Raw genomic sequence first — 8,467 nt, 5'->3', positions numbered from 1 at the left:
GTCACTGGAGCTCCTCAGAATGCGGCTGGATGCTATGCCGCCCCTGAAATATTTACCGCCCTAGGCCCGAGCCTTTGTAACCTCGCCACAAATCTGGGCCTTATTTCACTGTGGTATTGAACACTATTTCCCTCCTTAGAGAACAAGGAGCATATGTATAAAAATATACCCAATACTTGATGGAAAGACTGCCAATATAAAGTGGACGCATTGCATTGTGTTCCATTCCACCTGCATTTGGGGCTTGAATGCACCTTTGTTAGTACAGGCCCATAGGAAAGACTAGACTGTGTTTTGTCCTGCGTTGGAATGCAGGAAAATGAAGGCACTAGCACTAGCATTTGATTTTTATTTGTTTAGTAATGGATGAATTCTCATTTCTACGGAAGACCACTGGGGCCAGCAAAAAAAAAATCTAATGAATTATGACTTTTAAAACTCATAATTATGACTTTTAATCTCATAATTATGACTTTGATTTTTAATCTCAGTTAACGAAATTAAGTCGAAGTTTTTTTCGAATTCTTACCTCCGACTGTATACCAATTACCTGCATTTATGTCATTTATTCATTAATGTTTACTTCAGCTCCTTATACACCTTGCCAGTAAAATTACTCCTTGTACATTTAGATTAGAAACGCCTCTGCACCCCTCCTGCAAGGTCCTAATCTTACAAAAAAATCATACAAAAAATGTGTTTTGATTCCCTTACATTATGAATTTGCTCACAAGAGAGAGAGAGATACAATATTAGGAGAAGAAGTTGCAAAGAACAGGGGGTGTAGGGGGTAAAAGTGGGGCCACCATCAGTAATCATTGGGCCACATACTAATAATGTAGTAGGGACCACATCCTAGGCCCCCTGGATGATCTGAATTTCCAATATATACATGCAAAATGGGGCCTCAATAAAACATAGGATTCCCCTCATATATATGGCTATGCCTAGATCTACTTTGGTCACCCCTGAAGTATGACAAAACTCCACCCCTGCACCGCCCAAACCCTTCCCATTGTGCTTTTTACCTTTGGGCCTCTGTTTGACTGACCCCTGACTGCAGTATCGCCTGTACTCCACTGATGGTGGCCTGGGGTAGAAGAAAGTTTGTTTTTTTAAAGGCACAAAAGCACTTTTCACCTTTGTGCTCAGACAGAAACAGGACAGGACAGGCCAGCAAACAAGAACTAATTGAGCCTTCTGGCAGGTTGTAGAGGAGTTGGCAGAAGGGGCACTGAAGGAGCACAGGAGTAGGCATGGCACCGTGTTGTCAACAGTGGGATTTCATGGGGGAGAGGACACTAGTCTTTTAGGCCCAAGGAAGGGAAGGCACTCACTCTTAAGCCATAAACCAACAACTTCCTGTGGATTTGGTCTGCTGGCATATCTTCTAACTGTTCCGATTTTAACATATCAGCACACAGTCCAGGTTTGTTACTGAAATGTCCTACATTTCCCTTTGATCTCGTGCATTGAACAGCCAGAAAAAATTACAATGTTTCTGAAACGTAATTAAATAAGAAGCTTTTGGCAGAGAGCACAGAATACGCAGCACCTGTATTTAGATACAATTGTAACTATTTAAGATAAGCAGGTCTTTTGGGAGAAAAGTGACTTGCAGCTTTAAGGGGACTCTCACCTACATTAACTGTTATAACACATAAAACATGTACCTAAAATCCAGAGACATTTGTTCAAACTTTGTATAACCTGCCACATTTTATAAAATGGCCATGGTATTTAGGGGGTGTGGCCACAGATCTTTTTGTCCCTCTTTCCATTTTTCAAATGTGGGGAGGTATGTGCTGGATTTGGGAAGTATCAGAGGTTCTTGATTATTCTTTTTTTTTTTTACAGAACAGAGACAACAATTCTCTGGGTCAATTAAGGACGGGAATGCAAGTTAGCAACAACTGGCATATCCAAGAAACAGTAGTGAGTAGTCATGATGACATGTAGGTAACAGCGACCCCTTGGAAGGTCAAGATGAAGCCGCTAGCAGCCATTAATATTTAGGTGTAGAATTGGTACTTGGTTTTGACCTGGACAACCCGGTTTTTATAAAAGCTGCATGGATTCCCCTTACTACATGTTACGTTGATCAGAGGCAGGCCCGGATTTGTGGAAAGGCAACCTAGGTCTGGGCCTAGGGTGGCAGGATTTTAGGGGGGCGGCATGCTGTCCAACCACACCCACATTGGTCCAGATGATGAAAATTTGCACGAAAAAAGGGGAGTGGATAGGGGCGACAAACGACAGTGGGCCTAGGGGCGCCCACTGTGTAAATCCGGCTCTGATCAGAGGGAGCTTCTTACTACAGGTATAGAATCCTTTATCCGGAAACCCGATATCCAGAAAGCTCCGAATTACGGAATGGCTATCTCTCATAGACTCCATCTTATCCAAATATTCTACATTTTTAAAAATGATTTCCTTTTTCTGTGTAATAATAAAACAGTAGCTTGTATTTGATCCCAACTAAGATATAATTAATCCTTATTGGAAGCAAAACCAGCCTATTGGGTTTATTTAATGTTTAAATGAATTTCTAGTATACTTAAGGCATGAAGACCCAAATTACAGAAAGATCAGTTATCCGGAAAACCCCAGGTCCCGAGCATTCTGGATAACAGGTCCCATACCTGTACTATATTTAAGCTACTGTTGTGCTGGGGCTAGCAGACTCATCCATTTCATGGCTACTAGTTTTTTGGCATAAAACACTGACATCTTTAGTCATCACCAATCCCAGTAAACACACCACAGGGACATTACTGAGACAGCCAGAGGAACTACAGAGGAAGCAGATCCCACGGCTGCAGGGGGGCCCAGGAGGGATAGGGGCCCCATAAGGCCCTAATACATAAACAAGTCAACCTCTAGACGTTTTAGGGGCCTAAAACATAATTTGCTGTGGGGCCCAGTAATATCTAGTTACGTCACTGGAGACAGCGCAATGTAATTGTAAATACTGGTTTTGGCATTTGGAGCCATTGATATTTGGCTTATGCACCATCGCTTTTAGTGTTAAGGGTGGTACAGACTAGAGTTCAAACCACAACATTGTCTCATTATCTGTGTCTAGTGGAGGAATCAAAGTTTCTCATTTGCTTCTTACCTGTCTGTGATTCATTTTACATTTTTTTAGTAGAGTGATGGTACGGTGATCAGCATTACTGAAAGATCCATTATCAAAAAAAATGTCAGTTCCCAAGCATTCTGGATAATATTACCCATACCTGTATTTCATAACAGATAAGCACATCACAAAATGGTAACGTGACATGATACTGCTACTGACACAAACAGGACAGGTGCTGCTTTAGTGCCCAGGTTTGCTGCCTCATACTGTAGATAGCACCAATCTTAATTTACACTATAACTTAACTAGGTTAAGTCTGGTTACTTATGTGTCATACTTTACTACAAGCAAGGTATATCCTGCTTGTATTACCTGTGTGCTGGTGAATTCCCGCTGCCATTGATTCGTGAGGTTGCCGTTTCCTCATTTTCGCTGTGCACCAGGGATCTCTTATACTCGTTGGGCCAGGGTGTGCGGGTACTCACTCGACTGTTCTCCCATTCATACTTTACTACAGTCACACTGGGGCACGTAGGGGCCATATTGACCTATGGTGGGAATAAGAAAAAGCTGATGGGAATTGTCCTTGGGTGGGACACACTGGGAGATCTCCAATACTCTCGCAAGGCCAGTAACGGTTTCCAAATACATAACCTTTACAGATTAAGTTTGTAAATCATTTTAGGGACCAAAAAATGGTTAGAACCATAAATGCAGCATGTTTTCTAGGAAGAAAGGGATCTTGGAGACTCATGTTTGGTTGCTGTGCCAAAGTTTCAGAGTCCCTGCTCATTTTGATTAAAAACCAGTCCACAACTTGAATCATGTCTGGCCAATAACTGCTTGTGTGGAGCAAAATCTTTTAGCTTCCAAGTTCAAATCAGCTGAAAGAGATGGGTTGTAGGTAGCCATCATCTGAGCAAAATGTGGGTTGTGATAAAACAAAACACACACAGACACACTGACATGATTGCTTTAGACCAGGAGTCGCCAACCTTTTATACCTGGGAACCACATTCAAATGTAAAAAGATTTTGGGAGCAACAAGCATGAAAAAGTCCCAAATAAGTGCTGTGATTGGCTATTTGTAGTATTTATTCTCTCTTTCTCCGTCTCTCTTTTTCTCCGTCTCTCTTTTTCTCTGTCTCTATCTATGTCTCTCTGTCTTTATCTCTCTCTCTGGGGCAAATTCACTAAGATGCGAAGTTGCGGTCAGGGGTAGCGTAAGGTTGCGAAGTTGCGCTAGCGTTGATTCGCTATGTAAAGCGAAGTTACGCTAGCGAAGGCTAATTTGCGTACGGCGCCAAATTCAAATTTCAATGGAGGAATACGTATCAGCACTACAAATGCCAAGAAAACCTTCAAATCATCAAATAAAAATTTTCTTTTGCCCTACATATGTGCCCACTGTCTAGGTAAGTTGCCATGAGTCAGGAAATGTAGGGGGGAAGGAGGGGAGCCCCAAAAAAAATTTCGATCTTTTTCAGCCTATCACCCATAATGTAGAAAACATGCCAGCGTTTTTTGGGACTTAGAAAAGATTTTGACTTTTTTTGAAACAATCCCTATCTACTCTATTGCGCTTCGCTAGGTCTGAGGTGGCAAAGGAAGTCTAGCGTAAAAGGTAGCGTTCAGTACACTGCGCAAGTCAGTGAATTTGCGTAGTTACGTCGCTAGCGAAAATTTGCCTGGCGTAAGGGTGCGAAGTAACACTAGCGAAACTACGCCAGTGTTCATTAGTGAATTTGCGCAGTAACAAAAATGCCAAACGCTAGCGAATTAACGCTAGCGTTCGGCGCTTCGTGCTTAGTGAATTTGCCCCTCTGTCTCTCTCTTTCTCAGCCTCTCTGTGTTAGCGGTATTTAATCTCTGTCTCTCTCTCCGTCTCTCTGTCTCTCTCTCTCTGTCTCTCTTTTTGTCTCTCGCTTTCTCTGCCTCTCTGTGTAAGTGGTATTTATTCTCTGTCTCTCTGTCTTTATCTCTCTCTCTCGCTCTCTCTCTCTCTGGGGCTCATTTATCAACACTGGGCAAATTTGCTCATGGGCAGTTACCTATAGCAACCAATCAGTGATTAGCTTTTTGAACCAGCTGCAAGTAGAACAATCAATGCAGCAATTTGATTGGTTGCCATGGGTTACTGAATTGCCCAGTGTTGATAAATGACCCCCTCTGTCTCTCTCTTTCTCCGCATCTCTGTGTTATGGGTATTTATTCTCTGTCTTTAGCTGTCTCTCTCTCTCTGTCTCTCTCTCTCTTTCTCTGCCTCTCTGTGTTAGGCGTATTTATTCTCTGTCTCTCTCTCTCTCTGTCTTTCTCTCTCTCTTCCTCTCTTTTTGTCTCTCTTTCTCTGCCTCTCTGTGTTAGGGGTATTTATTCTCTGTCTCTCTGTCTTTGCCTCTCTCTCTTTCTCTGCGTCTCTGTGTTATGGGTATTTATTCTCTGTCTTTATCTTTCTCTCTCTCTCAATTTCTGTCTCTCTTTCTCTGTCTCTCTGCCTTTCAACAGGATCACTTCCAGCACAGAGCTGGGGTTTCACCGTGAAAGGCTTTGGCACCATGAAGTGGTGGGGGGAGCAGTATATAATAAGGCTTATTTGTGTGGGGGAAAAGATGTAACGGTTTTGTGGTCCCAATTAATGTTTTCAATAGAGCAAATTAACTCTTTATTGTGGGAAGATCCATTAGGAATCATGATTGGTCGTTTGTGTTGCACTCTACGTCTGGCAGGAGTCCGCCTCCGTAACGGAAACCGTCTTAAAACACTACATTAAGATCTTCCTGCAATATTTTATTTCCTAATTTCTCACTGATTTCCTGCAAATCCCGTTATTTTTTTTTTTTTAAACACTTTATTTTCAATGTTTTGAACAACAGATATCAGCAAGTATCCATGACAATATTTCTCAGTGATAAAATTGCAGGTAATAAAAATCACAAGGTACAATCATGAGAATATTGCGCATAATACAGTTATAACCTTGTCGAGTGCTGTATACAAACTGATATAACATAAAGAGAAATAGAAGAAAGAAAAAGAAAAAAAAAAAAAAAGACAAAGAAAATCATAAATGCAGGCTTAGGACGATATTCCAATATCCTATCTAAAAGAAGGGGCAGGTGTTAACTGATGTGTCAGATACAGTGTGGGTCAATTTACAGGGAAGCAGGAGACCCAGGAACTCCATGTCTCTGTATATGTGGGCATTGAAGTATTACTGAGTGCCGAAAGGTACTCCATACGCTTTACTTCCACAATCTTATTCTGTAATTCTCCCATCGTGGGTTTGTTGGGTTGTTCAAATCCCGTTATTTTATTGTCCATGGAATGCACTAGGTTTTTTTTGGTTGATATTTAAGATATATTTTTTTAGTTTTTTTTCTGTGATTCTATTTTAGCCCTAATGTAACTGCTGCTGACTTTCCCAAGCAGAGGATGATGACATTATATTGGAATAAATTATTTGTACAAATAATAATGGCAGGGCTTGGAGTAAACCAAGAGCAATGAAATATATAAATAAATATAAGTATATCTTCTCTGGTGGCCTGGGGCTGGAATCACTGGGCAAGCCCTGCTCTCGTTTGCTGTTAAAGTTACGTTCTTTTGTTTGATGTAGATTTTACTCTGTACAGATATTAGTGTTACATTAAAGTCACGGATCGGCCTCGTTTTGCCTAAGGAAAGGGAAATTGATTGGGAAATCCCGCTACTCTAAATGGTGCTCCGGCGGGAAGGAGGTAATGGTTGCAGCTGACAAGCATTCCTTATTGCAGTGGATGTAGAATTACTGGACAAATGTTTATGGTACCGACCTGTAAAGTTTTCTATGTAAAAATTCTGTACAACTTTCTGTACAATATCGGTTCTCATCTGGCATATTATAATCAGGTTGTAGGTCAATAAAGTTTTTGAATTCTTTCATCATTGCAAACTCAACAATGCCCCAGTTTTTCATGTATGTATATTAATATATACAGTGCAACCACCACCCGAGAGCAGGGGACCAGAAGTTAAGCGGCAACATTATTACAGGGGGTAGAGCCATATTGGTGGAGAGGGGGCAGTGCAGGGGACCCTTTGTCTTTCCTTTAAATGAATTCTGTCATGAGTTAGGGAGCTGCTATATGGTTACCTTCCCATTGCTCTGTTAGGCTGAGGGGGGGCTTGCTGTAAAGAGTGACTGAAGTTTATCAGAGTACAAGTCGCATGACTGGGGGCAGCTGGGAAACTGGCAATATGTCTAAACCCATGTCAGATTTCAAAATTAAATATAAAAACATTTGTTTGCTCTTTTGAGAAATGGATTTCAGCGCAGAATTCTGCTGGAGCAGCACTATTAACTGATCCATTTTAGGGGGAAAAAAACATTCTTTCCCATGACAGTATTCCTTTAACTAGGAAAATTCGATCATACTTTTTGTATGTTGTGTAATTTCTCTTTCCGGGATTCTGGAGAAAGGGCAGACACAATGGGCTGATCTCCACTTTCAATCTTCACAGTTTCAAATAGAACAGGCTGCCTTCCTTTCCCTCATTCCTGCTATGCATAAACAGCATGCACCATAGAAATGACCAAAATTAGCTTGGGATTGGAAAAGGGGTGAAGTTCCGCACACGCCAGATTATTGGTTAAAATCTGAAATCTTTATTAATCCATATTAAGAACACGCTGCATGGTTAGCTTGACGTGTTTCGGGCACAGCTGCCCTTAATCATAAGCACAATTATTAGTGTATTCCAAAAACATATCCAGTTTAGCCTGTGATCCACGACATATAAATATGAGGTCATCAATGTAGCGACCGTACCAAATGATACAGTCGCTACTGGGATTTTCATCTCTAATGACCTGGATCCGTTCCCACCAACCCATGTATAAATTCATTTCATATGAATTACTTTTTTGCATTTGATTTCCGAGAATTTCTAATGTGTGTGTAACTAATCATGTTTCATTGTTTTATTGATAATATGTGTGTGTGTAACTAATCATGTTTCATTGTTTTATTGATAATATGGTTGTACAGTGACACATTTCCTTTTAGAGCAGGTAGATACATTTTGTAATGTAATACCTAATTCTGCCATTGGAGGTCACTGTGAGGTCTAACGATTTAAACTGATGTTCTTACCTTTGCTTTTTTGTGCTTATGATTGAGGGCAAAACGTGTCAAGCAAACCTGCAGCGTGTTCTTAATATGGATTAATAAAGATTTCAGCTTTTTACCAATAATCTGGCGTGCAGAACTTCACCCTTTTTCCTTCCTCTATTTTGTGCGGCCTGAGACGCCAACAGTTCCCTGCACCCAGATAAATGCTAAGTGCTGCCGGCCTTAAACCACAAGAAGTCAGTGTGGTTATGTCTTTTCTTCGTTTGGGATTATA

The sequence above is a fragment of the Xenopus laevis genome, chromosome 1L, assembly GCF_017654675.1.
Source record: "Xenopus laevis strain J_2021 chromosome 1L, Xenopus_laevis_v10.1, whole genome shotgun sequence".
In the NCBI taxonomy this organism is placed as follows: Eukaryota; Metazoa; Chordata; class Amphibia; order Anura; family Pipidae; genus Xenopus; species Xenopus laevis.
This window is presented reverse-complemented; position numbering follows the sequence as displayed.